Source organism: Oncorhynchus kisutch, linkage group LG21 (assembly GCF_002021735.2).
Source record: "Oncorhynchus kisutch isolate 150728-3 linkage group LG21, Okis_V2, whole genome shotgun sequence".
NCBI classification, from domain to species: Eukaryota; Metazoa; Chordata; class Actinopteri; order Salmoniformes; family Salmonidae; genus Oncorhynchus; species Oncorhynchus kisutch.
This window is the reverse complement of record NC_034194.2, coordinates 24,571,422-24,580,703: the sequence shown is the minus strand read 5'-3', so window position 1 is coordinate 24,580,703 and position 9,282 is coordinate 24,571,422. Positions and strand designations below refer to the sequence as shown.

The 9,282-nt window shown below is 44.5% G+C and overlaps 1 protein-coding gene across 4 annotated transcripts in view; it reads right to left on the bottom strand.

Moving 5' to 3' along the window:
- The window catches only part of syne1a (spectrin repeat containing, nuclear envelope 1a), a 142,709-nt gene extending 138,291 nt beyond the window's left edge, over positions 1-4,418 (bottom strand). For all 4 annotated transcript variants that reach the window (XM_031800202.1, XM_031800205.1, XM_031800204.1 and 1 more), the window contains exons 1-6: positions 4,221-4,418; positions 3,948-4,056; positions 3,501-3,665; positions 3,104-3,271; positions 2,202-2,366; positions 1,169-1,309 (exon numbers count right to left, since the gene is read on the bottom strand). The gene's annotated coding sequence lies outside the window, so the exon portion shown is untranslated. The remainder of the gene's footprint in view (positions 1-1,168; positions 1,310-2,201; positions 2,367-3,103; positions 3,272-3,500; positions 3,666-3,947; positions 4,057-4,220) is intronic.
- Between the last annotated feature and the right edge of the window lie 4,864 nt (positions 4,419-9,282).

Here is a 9,282-nt window from a genome sequence, read left to right as displayed (position 1 = left end):
AATATAACTTCATTAGATACAGTGCCTTGCGAAAGTATTCGGCCACCTTGAACTTTGTGACCTTTTGCCACATTTCAGGCTTCAAACATAAAGATATAAAACTGTATTTTTTTGTGAAGTATCAACAACAAGTGGGACACAATCATGAAGTGGAGCGACATTTATTGGATATTTCAAACTTTTTTAACAAATCAAAAACTGAAAAATTGGGCGTGTAAAATGATTCAGCCCCCTTAAGTTAATGTTTTGTAGTATTTTTATTATGTACAGGTTTCCATCTTTTTGTCTTTTCACTCTGTCATTCAGGTTAGTATTGTGGAGTGACTACAATGTTGACCCATCCTCAGTTTTCTCCTATCAGAGGCATTACACTCTGTAACCGTTTTAAAGTCCCCATTGGCTTCATGGTAAAATCCCTGAGTGGTTTCCTTCTTCTCCGGAAACTGAGTTAGGAAGGACGCCTGTATCTTTGTAGTGACTGGGTGTATTGATACACCATCCAAAGTGTAATTAAAATTTCACCATGCTCAAAGGGATATTCAATGTCTGCTTCTTTTTTTATCCATCTACCAAGACGTGCCCTTCTCTGCAAGGCATTAAAAACCTCCCTGGTCTTTGTGATTGAATCTGTGTTTTAAATTCTCTGCCCGACTGAGGGACCTTACAGATAATTGTATATGTGGGGTACAGAGATGAGGTAGTCATTCAAGGTAGTTCATGTTAACACTATTATTACACACAGAGTGAGTCCATACAAGTTATTTTGTGACTTGTTAAGCTAATTTTTACTTCTAAACTTGTTTAGGCTTGTCATAACAAAAAGGTTGAATATATAAGGACTCAAGACATTTCAGCTTTTAATTTTTTATGAATTTGTAAAAATGTCAAAAAACATCATTCGACTTTGACATTCCAGAGTATTGTGTGTAGGCCAGTGACAACACATCTCAATTTCATATTCTTTTATTCAGGCTGTAACACAACAAAATGTGGACAAAGTCAAGGAGTGTGAATACTTTCTGAAGGCTCTGTATGTATCATGCATACAGCTGTAAACCGACTAATATACACTGTGCTTGTGGTCATTGTCCATTTTTATGATCATCATTCATTTGAATTTGTATATATGCACAGACGCACACACTGGATATATCTCTAACAGACTTACCTTGGTACACCCCAGCTCAGTCCTGAGGCTGTCCAGGCTGCTGAAGATGAGTTCCCTCTGTAAGACAGGGCTGGTACTGCTGACAAACTGCCATACTGCCTCTCTCTCTGCGTCAAACTCCTGCCATGCACCCAGAGTCGCCTGAGGATCCCACACAGATATCGTTGAATACAAACACAACATACAGTATGTGGACACACACACAAGGTTCAGTAGGTTACTTTCTGAATGTAATCTGTTACAGTTACTTGTTATCTGTCCAAAATTGTATTCAGTAAGTAACTTTTGTATTACCCCAAATCAGTAATGTAACCTAATTACTTTAAGTTACTTTTGGATTACTTTACCTTTAAGAGGCATTAGAAGAAGACAAAAAGGATCCATTAAACGCATTTGGTGTGTCATCACAATGGTCTCTGACTTGTGGCCAGACTCAGTCTGGTAGAACAAACTTAAACTTGCACCTTTTTTCAATGATTAATTGAATGTCATTGAGAAAACAGAAAGGAGACATAATGTTTTTTTTTTAAAACATCCTTTCTGAATTTAAAAGTTATCCAAGTTTAAGTTTGTCTAGTTATCTAGTTTTTCAAGAGTATCTGTAATCGGATTACAATATTTTTGCTGGTAAAGTAACTGATTACAGTTTGTTTTTTTAGTTGACATGTAACTGTAGTTACTCCCCAACCCTGCGCACACATATACACACACACACACAAACACACTGACAGCCACACCCACACACAAACGGGACAGACACACATTCCCACAGACACACAGATTTAAACTGATCAATGACAAGGCCGAGAGGGACATGTTTACTTGAAAAGAAAAGAAAGAAAACGTGTAAGTCGAGGATATGAAGAAAACGTCAAAAACACAGCACACAGATCAATGGCAAGTTAACATAGGACAAAGACCAATCATTGATCAGGGAAGGTGCATGTGCTGAAAGATCAATGGGAAGACATGCACATGCATTTCAACACAGCCACGTGTGTGAATACAGTGTAGTTCATCCAGAGACTTGTACCTGCAGATTGTGCTCCTGGGCCCCTACTTTGCGGTCCACCTCTCTGAAAGCACCCTCTAGTTCCCGTAGTGAGCTACTAAGCCCCTCTGCCTTCTGCAGCTGGCGACAGTGAGCGACTAGTAGCTCTGCCTTCTTCCTGTCGGTCTGCAGACGCTTCAGGTGCTGCTGTTGACGCACAGAGAGACAAAGACAGGGAGACAGACACAGAGAGACAAAGGCAGGGAGACAGACACAGAGAGACAAAGGCAGGGAGACAGACACAGAGAGACAAAGATAGGGAGACAGACACAGAGAGACAAAGATAGGGAGACAGACACAGAGAGACAAAGACAGGGAGACAGACACAGAGAGACAAAGACAGGGAGGCAGACACAGAGAGACAAAGGCAGGGAGACAGACACAGAGAGACAAAGACAGGGAGGCAGACACAGAGAGACAAAGACAGGGAGACAGACACAGAGAGACAAAGACAGGGAGACAGACACAGAGAGACAAAGGCAGGGAGACAGACACAGAGAGACAAAGACAGGGAGACAGACACAGAGAGACAAAGACAGGGAGACAGACACAGAGAGACAAAGACAGGGAGACAGACACAGAAAGACAGAAAATGGAAGTCAGAGAGAAAATCAACGTGTTAAAGAGGATCAGTTTGAGCAAGGAGAAGCACAGAATCGCTAATCTTCTAAGTAGTGTTTTGGGATGCAAGGTGATTTGTATATCAGTGATTCTGATTGTGCAGTCCGACTGCAATGCAATGTAGTCGATCTCAAACACACACAATGGCTTTATGAGACATTATAGTTACACAGTAGGAATGTGCTTTAAATTTGTATTTAAAGCACAGCCAGCCCCTCCCTCAGCCCACCCCTCCCTCAGCCCACCTCTCCCTCAGCCCCTACCTGGTGTATGAGGAGCAGCTGCCTGGCCTCCTCTGGGTTATCTGCCTCCAGGATCCTGCTGGTCTGCTCCTGAGCCTCCCTCCGAGCCCTGAGAACCTCCTCCAGAGCACAACGCACATCCTCCCTCAGCTCCTCACTGTGGACCCTCACAGACCCCTCCTGACCCCACTGAGACCAAGAGAGCAGAGAGAGGAGGAGAGAGAGGCAGGTCCTTAAAACATACTGTATACTGGTATATAACACAGACTAGACCAGCATAATAACATTATAATAGAGCAGGGATCACCAGTTCACTTTTTGGATAGGCAAGGAAGTTACAAAGATCAGTCTCTCAATTCTGACCTTCATGACAAGAGGACAATTGTATCGCCATAACAAGAAAAATAAGATGGTTTACCTCCAAGAGAGAGGAGAGGAGGGCGGTGAGGTCAGAGGAGAGTTTGGCCAGGGCAGCCCTCTGTCTAATAGCCTCCACCTCAGGACTGACCTCTGTCAGTACAGCCAGACGACTATTCAGCCAGGACAGGCTCTCCTCCTGCCCCTCGGCTGCCCTCTGGAGCTCCTATGGGAGGGGGGGTTGGAGGATGACAGAATTTGGGGTAGAAAGGGAGGGGAGATTGAGGAGTAGAGAGGGAGAGATATGGGATGAAGGGTGAAGGGTAGAAGGAGAGAGTAATGGGTAGACACGGAGATATGAAAAGGGGATAGAGTGGGAGAGATTGAGAGGTATGGGAAGAGGTAGTAGTAAAGATGGAGAGGTTCTGTATCAATGGGGAAATGGAATTCATTGCATTCTTAACTATAACCTCTGTGGTAATTCTGGGATATAGCACATCTTGCTCACCTGGACAGTAGTATCCACCTGTTCCAGGTGGGAGCGATCTCTGGCTCTCTCCCTCAGGAGCCTCACCTGGCTTCTCTGAGACAACAGCCAATCAGAGAGCTCTGAGAACCTGGATCAAGGGGGATTTGTTTCCCTACATTATCACATTATTTCTTTACAAGTAAGGTACTTCACATCAGCATAATTAAAAATATATATATTTTTGAGATTGGAGAAACCCTCGTTACTTTGGACAGATTTCTCAGAGAAACGTCTATCTCTGTCCGTTCTCACCTGTCATTCCACTCCCTCCACTGGGAGTGCTGCTGCAGCTTCAGGTGGGTGGCCTCTATCTGACCTTTGACGTCTGCCAGGGCCCTCCTGGTGGAGTCCAGGGTTTGTCTAGCCGAGTCGTTGTCAGGGAGTGTCTGACAGAGCTCCTCCATGTTGCCTATGCTCTTCTCACACACACTGAGAGGTGCTTTCTCCCTGAAGAAGGCCTAAGGATAGACACATAATGGTGTGGTTAGTTAGGGTGAACTCATTCCTGCCCCTCTCTCCCGCCTTCCTTCAATACCTCCCTCACTCTCTCTCCCTCCTTCTCTCACCCTGTGTTCTCTGATGACTGTCTCGCTGCCTGTGGTGGTCAGTGCTTGGATCTCTCTGGCCAGCTCCGCCCTGCACTCCTGTAGGACGGCCCCTGCCCGGCCTCGCTCTGCCTCCACCTTCAGACGCTGCAGGTGAAACGGCGCCTCCATCTGGATGTCCTGCAGAAGCACAGGGACACAGGGAGACTAAATGGACATTGTTTTTCAGAGCATACAGAGAGAAAAGGACTTACACAAGGATAAAGGAACATCAGTCCAGGAAGATGCTCTACAAGATGGCTGCTATTGTACCCCCATGTAATATCATGTAGCACTTTATGCCTTTCATGAAGACTGCCATTACTACTATTGTAGGTATGAAAGTGATCAAACTTTGCTGTCTGACCTTCCACTGTTTGTGCAGCGTCCTGACAGTGTCCTGCAGCGCCTGCTGCTCCTCCTCAGGCAGGATGTCTGTCAGATCGTCACAGGCCTTTAAGAACACACTCAGGACCCGCTGGTCTAGCTGCCCAAAGAACTCCTGAACGGAATTAACAGAAAAAGTCAGAGGGGGAGCAAAAAATGATTTCATTTTATTATTGTATTTTCTCAATCATTTCAAATAGTCTCGATAGTCTCAAATAGTCTCAAATGAATCTCTAAAAGGGATTCCTCCCACTCATCTAAACTGAGTAAGGTTGACTGGTGTTTTTCTTCTAGTCTTACGCTTTGTTTTCTCAGCAGCTCCTCTGCGTTTCCCCCCTCTCCCAGGCAGGTGGTTGCCACCTTCAGCACTCTCTCCAGCTCCTGACGAGACTCCTCAAACCTCCTCCTCATGGTGCTGTTGGCCTCCTCCTGCCTCCTCCACTCCCCCACCTCCTTCAACAGACCCTTGGAGGGAAGAGCACAAAGGGTGGTAAAGATGTAGTGATGCTGCGTGGGTAATGTAGTTACTGTAGTTGTATGTGACCTCTAACTGACAATCATCTTTGATCAAGTCAATATTTTCAGTTTTCAAAATTGTTAATGTGAGCACCCGAGTCGGAAATCTTGTGCGAAACAATCTTGTACCCCAATTTTCCTGGTCTGGAAATGCTAATCTCTGCTCTGATGTTTTTTATTTTATTTAAAAAACCCAACTTTTAATCAATTAAGAACAAATACTTAATTACAATGGTGGCCTGGCAAGAGGCCTCCTGTAGGGACTGGGGCTGGGATAAAAAAAAATGTAAAAGTAGGACAAAACACACACCATGACAAAAGAGACACCGAAACAATTACATAGAGAGAGACCTAAAACAACAACACAACATGGTTGCAACACAAAATGACAGCAACACAACATAACAACAACACAACATGACAACACAATATAGTAGCAACATAACATGACAATAACACAACATGACAGCAACACAACATGGCAGCAACACAACATGACAATAACACAACATGACAGCAACACAACATGACAATAACACAACATGGCAGCAACACAACATGACAACACAACATAGCAGCAACACAACATAGCAGCAACACAACATGACAACACAACATGACAGCAACACAACACAACATGACAGCAACACAACACAACATGACAACACAACATGACAGCAACACAACATAGCAGCAACACAACATGACAATAACACAACATGACAGCAACACAACATGACAACACAACATGACAGCACAACATGACAACACAACATGACAGCAACACAACATGACAACACAACATGACAACACAACATGACAGCAACACAACATGACAGCAACACAACATGACAACACAACATGACAGCAACACAACATGGCAGCAACACAACATGACAATAACACAACATGACAGCAACACAACATGACAACACAACATGGCAGCAACACAACATAGCAGCAACACAACATGACAACACAACATGGCAGCAACACAACATGACAACACAACATGGCAGCAACACAACATGACAGCAACACAACATGACAACACAACATGACAGCAACACAACATGACAACACAACATGACAGCAACACAACATGACAGCAACACAACATGGCAGCAACACAACATGACAATAACACAACATGACAATAACACAACATGACAGCAACACAACATGACAATAACACAACATGGCAGCAACACAACATGACAACACAACATAGCAGCAACACAACATAGCAGCAACACAACATGACAACACAACATGACAGCAACACAACATGACAGCAACACAACATGACAGCAACACAACATGACAACACAACATGACAGCAACACAACATAGCAGCAACACAACATGACAATAACACAACATGACAGCAACACAACATGACAACACAACATGACAGCAACACAACATGACAACACAACATGACAACACAACATGACAGCAACACAACATGACAGCAACACAACATGACAACACAACATGACAGCAACACAACATGGCAGCAACGCAACATGACAATAACACAACATGACAGCAACACAACATGACAACACAACATGGCAGCAACACAACATAGCAGCAACACAACATGACAACACAACATGGCAGCAACACAACATGACAACACAACATGACAGCAACACAACATGACAACACAACATGACAGCAACACAACATGACAGCAACACAACATGGCAGCAACACAACATGGCAATAACACAACATGACAGCAACACAACATGACAATAACACAACATGGCAGCAACACAACATGACAACACAACATAGCAGCAACACAACATGACAACACAACATGGCAGCAACACAACATAGCAGCAACACAACATGACAACACAACATAGTAGCAACATAACATGACAATAACACAACATGGCAGCAACACAACACAACACAACATGACAACACAACATGACAGCAACACAACATGACAACACAACATAGTAGCAACACAACATGACCACACAACATGGCAGCAACACAACATGACAATAACACAACATGGCAGCAACACAACATGGCAGCAACACAACATGACAACACAACACAACATGGCAACAGCACACCATGGTAGCAGCACAAACATGGCACAAATATTGTTAGGCACAGCCAACATTACGCAATGTCATGGGTAATGTAGTTCCTATGTGTAGTTCCTATATGACACCTGAGTACAGTAATGCTAACTTGTGCAGAGGTCTGAATCTCGGCCACTCTCTTCTGCAGGAGGGTCTGGTCGAAGTTCCTCAGGGCCTTGCTGGAGGAGAGCGTCCTCTGCAGGGAGTGGAGGTTCCTCTCAATCACAGATAAACACATCTTACAGCTCTGCTGCTGGCTCAGGAGGTCCTGGGGGAGCAGAGGGAGTACAGTAGATATATAAATTCACCCAGAGTGGGATATACAGACTCACTTTTATTTATACACAACCATACACACACAGAAAAGGACACACACACAAAGACACATACACACATACACACACACACTCTAGTCCCCTAGCTCACCTGCCACTTGTGTTTGTGTTGTCCCTGGACCTGGGCCTGTGGCTTTGGGTCTCTGCCTGCTGCAGTGATCCGGATGGCCCTCTCCAGAGCCTGGTAGAAGCCTGTGATGTGCTTCTCCATTTCCTCCAGCAGGGGGAGCAGTCCATGGCACTCCCTCACCAGAGAAGGGCACCTCTCCCTCACCTTGGGACAGAGACAGGGGGAACAAGGCTCCATGAGAATCAATAGTGTCCATAATTAGAATGCAGCAGAGGGATCAGAGAGAGGGAGGTAATTCATTCCTAGAGAGATCCAGTATAATGATGAAACTTTTGTAGCATTGAACAGAAAAGTCTGAGCCGTTTGGGTAAAACACTGGAGTAAATCCTCTATGGAAATGCGGCATTAAGATCATTTTAGTCCATTGTTTGTAGGACATGAACAAAAGAGTATCAATATTAGAATAAGAAGCTTTTGGGAAAGTCACCCCAGTACATTGCAGTAGCTGACACTGGCAAATGGACGATTTGAGGCAGGAAAGGATAAAAAAAACATACTTTTTACCCTCTGGTGATACCAACCTTACTGAGTTGACCTTTGACCATTGTCATAGTAGCCATGGCCTTGGCGCCCTCCTCCTGCGGGGCATCCTTGGACAGGAGCTGGGCACTGCAGGCAGCCAACTTGTACTGAGTCTCCATGGCAACAACCTTTTTCTTGGTGTTCTGAGTGGGAGATGTGAAAGTAAAGAAGGAGAAATCTCATCTTAGTCGTGTGTTTACAAGGGCTAGATTCAATCATAGCTGCCGTAGCAATGTTTGTGGAATATTGACTGGATCTACTCTGTGGCTTATAGAGAAAGCTGGAAGGCTTTCTAGCACAGTATGTTTACAGAAGCAAACAGCATTCTGAACACAGAATAAAATATAGGTTTGCATGCTACTTCATAAAAACTGCTTAGACAACATGACAATGCAGTTTGTATGTGCATATTACACAGCCTACTCATGACCTACCTCCACATCCTGTAGGAAAGACCTGATGTTGAGGAAGGAGACCTGTACAGGGGCGTTGAGCTTCAACTCTGCACCGTCCAGCAGCTCCCTCAGGGCAGAGATGGCCCTCATGTGGTCCCTCCTACACTTGTCCAGCTCGTCTTCACGGGCGTACTGCAGAGACAGGGGGCACAGTGTGTTGGTTTGAGACTTAATGTGCACTGCTGTGGCTGTAACCAGTGTGTCTTTGTCAAGTGTGTTCAGCTACCTGCATCAATGGCCATAGGGCAGGTATGCTCATTTATCTGCATCT